The sequence below is a fragment of the Dipodomys ordii genome, unplaced genomic scaffold (assembly GCF_000151885.1).
Source record: "Dipodomys ordii isolate 6190 unplaced genomic scaffold, Dord_2.0 Scaffold110, whole genome shotgun sequence".
NCBI classification, from domain to species: domain Eukaryota; kingdom Metazoa; phylum Chordata; class Mammalia; order Rodentia; family Heteromyidae; genus Dipodomys; species Dipodomys ordii.
The window spans coordinates 5,343,002-5,349,974 of NW_012267326.1; positions in this window are offsets into that span (position 1 = coordinate 5,343,002).

Consider the following 6,973-nt stretch of genomic DNA (forward strand, 5'->3'; position numbering starts at 1 on the left):
GCCTCCACAGTTCCTGGAGAGCTAGGACCTGTGTCTGTAATCCAAATTACAGCAGAGGGACAAGGACTAGATGGGGTCACTGATCCACTCCAATCAGATAGTAAACCTAGTAAATCCACAGTTAATAGATACTGGCTGTCTCTCTGTGTGTCTGCTGCTCTCAGGTGACACTCTGCCCTTGAAGACTATGGTGACCTGTCGGTGGCTCCTGTCAGGGTCAGATGCATAGCCAAGGGACTAAGCCTGACAAGGTAACCAGCGGAACAATGCATCTTCCTAGAAATACCTGGTCTTCTCCCAGGGGGTGTGATGTCCCTAGGTGTCATGCAAAGCTTCTTTTAAGTTGAACGTCCTGTCTGGCCCAACAGATGCTGGGCACTTTCTGTGCATTTGGAAGCATACACAAAACACAGCTGTCTTTGTTGCTAGAGTGCCTGACATCATAAAAGCCAATTGATGTATTACAAGGTTTGCAGTCTAGGATCTCACCGATGCATTATGGTCCTTGTGTGGAAGGAATATGAGTTTGCTTTCACCTGGCCTGGCCTACAGTAAACTTGGGGTGTGTGTGTATGTTTGTGTGTGTGTGTGTGTGTGTGTGTGTGTTGGTCCTGGTCTTGAACTCTGGATCAAGAACCTCTCCCTTAGCTTTTTCACTCAAGACTGATGCTCTACTGAGCCATATTTCCCCATTGCACTTTTTACTAGCTAATTTGTCCTTCTTAGCTGGCTTTAAACTTCCACAGCAGACTGACTACATATTGGACACATTACATCAAATCTGCAAAAAAAAAAAAAATTTTTTTTGTTGCTAGTCGTGGTTGAACTCAGGTCCTCGTCACTGTCCCTGAGCTTCTTTTGCTCAAGGCTAGCACTCTACCAACTGAGCCACAGTGCCACCTCCAGCTTTTTCTGCTTATGTGGTTTTGAGGAGTTGAACCCAGGGCTTCATTCCCAGTGCCCCCCTTTTTTTGTTCTGCTACTAAGGTTTGAATTTAAGGCCTAAGCACTGTCTCCTAGCTCTCTTGCTCAAGGTTGGAACTCTATCACTTGAACTACAGCTATACTTGGGCTTTTTGGTGGTTAACTGGAGGTAAGTCTCACAAACTTTCTTGCCTTGGGCTGGCTTTGAACCATGATCTTCATATCTCAGCCTCCTGAGGAACTAGGATTACAGGCATGAGCCATCAACTAGTCTTGGCTTAAAAGCAGGGATATTCTTATGGTCTCTATCCCAAGTCATCATCATGACCAGACTGAGTGAGGACAATTTTTTTTGGTAGCAGTCCTGGGGCTTGAACTCAGAGACTAGACAGTGTCTCTGAGCTTCTTTTGCTCAAGGCTAGCTTGCTACCACTTGAGGCATAGCTCCAGTTGCAGCTTTTTCTGAGTAGTTTATTGGAGATAAGAGTCTCATGGACTTTTCTGACCTAGCTGGCTTTGACCCATGATCCTCAGATCTCAACCTCCTGAAAAGCTAGGATTACAACTGTGAACCACCAGTGCCCAGCAAGAAAAAAATCATCTTAACCACAGTCCAGGGAGCAGCTTGAGACCCTCTATTTCCTTCACACCTCAAGTAACTCCAGGCATCTGTGACTAGGTACAGAGCCAATTAGAACACTCCAGCTCTTCTGAGTCTTCCAGCTCCTCAACTCAAAGACTTCTTCCTGGCCTGAAGAGGAAAGTGCTGGCATTACTGGTAGAACCATCTCTCTGCAAGTGCTAATGCTCTTGAACACAGATGAGACAGACAGCTAACAGTGGCTGGGCAAGTGCCTAAGCAGTGATGACAAAACCTTTGGACCACATAAAAAGGGCTGAGCCTCTGAAACCTACAGCCCCTGTTCACAAACTGGCTTCAAACCTTGATCCTCACATTTCAACTTCCTGAGTAGCTAGGTTATGAGCCACTGGCTAGAAAGGGAATTTCAAACTGATGAGAATTTTCCAGAAGAGAAGCACATCAATCTTCAAACTAAAGTAGCATTCCAAGGGCTGGGAAGGTGGCTCAGTGGTAGAGCGCTTGCCTTGCATGCCTGAGGCCCTGGGTTCGATTCCTCAGCACCACATAAGCAAAAAAGAAAAAAAGCCAGAAGTGGTGCTGTGGCTCAAGTGGTAGAGCGCTAGCCTTGAACTGAAGAGCTGAGGGACAGTGCCCAGGCCCAGAGTTCAGGCCCCATGACTGGATCAAAAAAAACCAAAACACAACTAAAGTAGCATTCCACAGCCTCAGCAAGAAACATAAAAATATATCCAAGCCTTGCACAGAGGTGTACATTTGTCATCTTCCTCAATTGTAGGAAGCTGAGGCAGGAGGATTAAGTGTTGGAGGCCAGCCTGGATTACACAGTGAGATCCTATCTCAAGGGAAAAAACAAAGTCCACTTGGTGAAACGCAACAGCAAATGAAAAGTAAAATCTGAAAAGAACCAGAGATCATGGGTTTTGAATACAGGCTGGCAGAGACCAAATGACTATGCAATAACATCTCTGAAGGAATGAGTGTTGGAAATACACAACTCCTGTCCAGTATCAAGAATAGATACACAAGAGATACAGATTTCATCAAGGCAATCTACTTTTATACAAAAAGGTGTCATACCATTATTCTATCCAGAGCCAGACACGCACACCAGACAGGGCAGTCTGCTAGGTTTTTATCCCAATCCAAATTCTCTCCTCCTTATCAAGAAGTTAGGCTCACTGTCTAACAACTGATTACCAAGGTTAGAAAGGTTATCCTCTAATTCTTATCAAGTATTTACATTTTTCCCCATCACAGCTGGCTGGGAGCAGGACTGGGAACAGAGTGCTGACAGAGTGGGAGGAGGTTGATGGAGTTGGTAGAAAGCCCCCACTCAGCCAGGCACCAGTGGCTCACACGTATAATCCTAGCTACTCAGGAAGCTGAGATCTGAGGATCACGGTTCAAATCCAGCCTGGGCAGGAAAGTCTGTGAAACTTATCTCCAATAAACCACCAGGAAACTGGAAGTGGCGCTGTGGCTCAAGTGGTAGACCACTAGCCTTGAGCTGAAGAGCAGAGGGACAGCACACAGGCCCAGAGTTCAAGTCTATAACTGAAAGGGGGAAAAAAGCCCCCACTCAAAGGGGTCTTCTTATTCCTTTTAACTCCATTAATAAAGGTTTATTTTCCTAGCATGATTAGCTGGTCCCAAGCAGCACACCTGTTAGCTGCAGTTTATTCTTACATCTTCTTTGGTAAAGATTTATCTTCCTAACATGGCTGACAGGTCATAAACAATACAGATAATAGTTACAACTGAAGTCAAAAAGCAAATCATTCCAGGAAATATCAATATATAAGATGAAGGCAACGTTGGTTTGATAAAAAAGATTTTTTTTCCCACATGAGGAAGGACACTTATCAACCTAGAATTCTATACTCAGATACTTCTAAGAATCCAGACAATAAGCTTGGTGCTGGTGGTTCACGCTTGTGATGTTAGCTACTTAGGAGGCTGAGATTGGAGGATTGTGGCTTGAAGCCAACCTGGGCAGAAAACAGACACACAAACAAAGAATTGGAAGTGGAGATGTGGTTCAAGTGGTAGAGTGCCAGCCTTGAACAAAAGAGCCAAGTCAGATCATGAGGCCCTGAATTCAACTTAGTTCTCTCTCTCTCTCTCTCTCTCTCTCTCTCTCACACACACACACACACACACACACACACATTTTTGAGATTCAGTGAAAAAGAACATCCTAAGGGAAACACAGGAGACCAAACATTTCTTTCTCTCCTTTGGACCCTGGGCCAGCCAATGAAATCTGGACACCTTGTCACCATCGTACAAAGGATAAAGCAGCAGCAGCAAAGAGCAGAAAATGATGGGCAGAAACCATAGTAACAGCAGGTGCTGGGGGCTCACACCTGTAATCCTCACTGCTCAGGAGGCTGAGATCTGAGGACTGCAGTTTGAAGCCTGTGTGGGCAGGAAAATTTGTGAGACTCTCCAATTAATCACCAACACACACACACACACACACACACACACACACACACACACACGAGAAAGAAAAGAAGTAGAGCTGTGGCTCAAAGTAGTAGAGCGCTAGCCTTGTGCACAAAAGCTCAAAGAGACAGTGCCTATGCCCTTAGTTCAAACCCCACAATGAAAAACATCACAGTAACAACTTGGGTCCACAGTGACCCTTGTTGAGCTACTGAATTCACCAGGTTGACCTAGAACTGTTGGGCTCAAACGATCCTCTTGTCTTAGCCTCATAAATAGCTGAACTATCAAGGCCATGCTACTGAGGCTGATGCCCCCCTTCCTAGCCTGCTTGTGAAAGAACTTTTCCTTCCTGGTTAAGACACGTTGAGTTAGGTTTTCTGTTCCTTGCAGCACACTGTGTATTGATACAATGCCCTCCCTCAACACCAAACAGCAAACTCGGAAGAATGTACCAAAGTCAGTGGGTTCCTGATGAGTATAAAAACCTTGTTATTCTCAACCCCACTGTAGGCAGGAATTCTGCAGGCTGCACAAATAGTTCCAGCCTCAGCAGAGCCTCCCCGGCTTTGTTTCCCCCTTACACAGTCATTGAACAGTTGTGAACAGAATGTGCCTGTTTTGTTCGTTACTTTGTTTAACCAGGTCTGGAAATGTGCCTGAGTCCAAAGGCGCTACTTTGAAATTTAAAGGCATTGAGATGGTAACATTCTTCCATAAAGCTTTGAGTGTGGCCCCCTAAAATACTCTGGGTTTTTGGTTTGCTTTTGTTTCCTGAGAGTCATTATGTAGCCAAGGCTAGGCCCCAAACTTCACAGGGCCCTCCTGCCCCAACCTTCTAAATGCTAAGTTTATAAGCCTATTACCACCACACCCAGCAAAAATGTTTTGTTTACATTGGTTGACAGATGGGGTGAAATTGATCAGCATATATTGTAAACATATGTAGAAATGTAACAGTGAAGTCCCCCTCTAGGTAACAAATGGAAGCTAATAAAAATTGTTTGAAAATGTTAGGTAAGGGTTGGAAGTACGGTTCAGGTGTTAGAGCATCAGCCAACAAGTGTCAGATACAAAGTTTGAGTTCCAGTCTAGGATGGACAAACAAAGGCAAAAAATACAAAAGAAAAAGAAAACTGGTAAACGTGAATGTAACCTCCCAACAAGAGGAACTGCTCATCCATAAACACGTACTTTTTCTTTTCTAGCCTCTCCCCTTAACCTCGGGAGGTAGGCCGACACTAGCGTTCTACACAGGCACTCAACAAAGTTGTACAGCCAGGGATGGGTGGCTCATACCTGTAATCCTGGCTAATTAGGAAACTGAGATCTAAGGATCACAGTTTGAAGGTAATCCAGGCAGAAAAGTCCATGAGATTCTTACCTCCAGTTAACCACCAAAAAGCCAGAAGTGAAGTGGCTCAAGTGACAGAGCACCATCTCTGAGTGAAACATCTAAGGGAGAACTCCCAAACTCTTCAGTTCAAGCCCAGGAGGAGGGGGAGGGGTGGAAGGAGGAGGAAGAGGGGGGGGGGGGAGGAGGAGGTGGAGGAGAAGAAAGAGAAGAAGAAAGTTGTACAGCCAGCTCCTACAACTACAAACAGTGCTTTATTAAATGTCATGATTTTATTAATGACTAATAAATGTCTACAGAAAGAGAACATTTTAATTAAATGGATTTATTTAAAAGTATACTTCAAAATTTGACATTGAAATAAAAAAAGACCCACAGGATTTAAATTGACAAATACAAAAATGATTGGCCATAAACAATGTAAAAATACATTTCCCAGTCCCCAAATAAAGCATAATTTAAGTATAGTAATTATAAAACTTTACACTGTAAGTATATTCCTTTATAATTCTTAAAAAGCATTCTAAACAATTATTTCTATGAAATGTAACAAATTTACCACAGCTGTTAATAAAAAAAATTACTTGATATCTGAGTTTACTAAGGTTTGCCCACTTCTGGTCCCAAGTCCTGGAGAGCATGCTTATTACTACAGTGGGCCTTGTAATCCATCTCCTTTCACAACAGAATAAATGGAAGGTTCTAAGAGTGGAAAAAAACAAACAAGTGAACAAAGTACTTTTCTAGAAGGATAAGACTGAGTGTGCAAACAAGAAGCCTCTTCTGCTCTAAGGAAACCTGAGCGAGCAGCTGCTGCAGCGAGGCCGAGGCTACTGGAATGCCTGCCAATCCCCACCACGCCCAGAGCACAGCTGCTGCCACAGCCCCCAAAGGCTGGGATGCCAGATGCTGGAGACTTTTCCTGGTGGGGGCTAGTGGGAGGTGTTAGGCCCTTGGAGGCAACTGGAGGGCCTTAGTCTCTGACTTTTTCTGTTTGCTTTTGGGTGCCATGAGGTGAGCAACTTCCTCTATTACACACTCCCCACCTGAGGTACACCTCACCACAACACCAAAGGAACACGGCAAGTGACCATGGACAGAAATCCCCAAAACTCTGAGCCAAGATAAATCTTCTTTTCTTCCTAAGTTTGCTGTCTGGGTATATTGTTGCGGTAATAGAAAACTGACACAGATGGAGACAGTGAGATAGCCCGTGTAAGTTGCTGTGAGATCTAAATGGCTGTCGGTGACATTTAAAATGACCAACAGCAGAGTTCGATGTGAAATTTTACAGCTGTCTACCTTTGAATCAGTCTTTACTCTGCTCCCAAGGCCCAGCTCTTCTTCCTCGCTTAAATGACAAGCCCAGTAAAAAACATCTGTCATTGGTTTCATTATGTCCCAAGCAGGCAGCAGTGATGCCAAAACTAACACCAGGACTTCCACTCTGACACAAGTTGGTTATAGATTCAGTAACACAGAGCAGAGCCATGTCTGACCCATTTCTGAGCCAGCCATATAACTGAAACCCTTCTTAAGCGTGAAAATACACAGCTGAAAAACTAAAAAGATGACATTAGAGGTGACATTAAAATGTATCCCTGGAAACATGATTCCATTATTTCAGAGAAAACCTAGCCTAT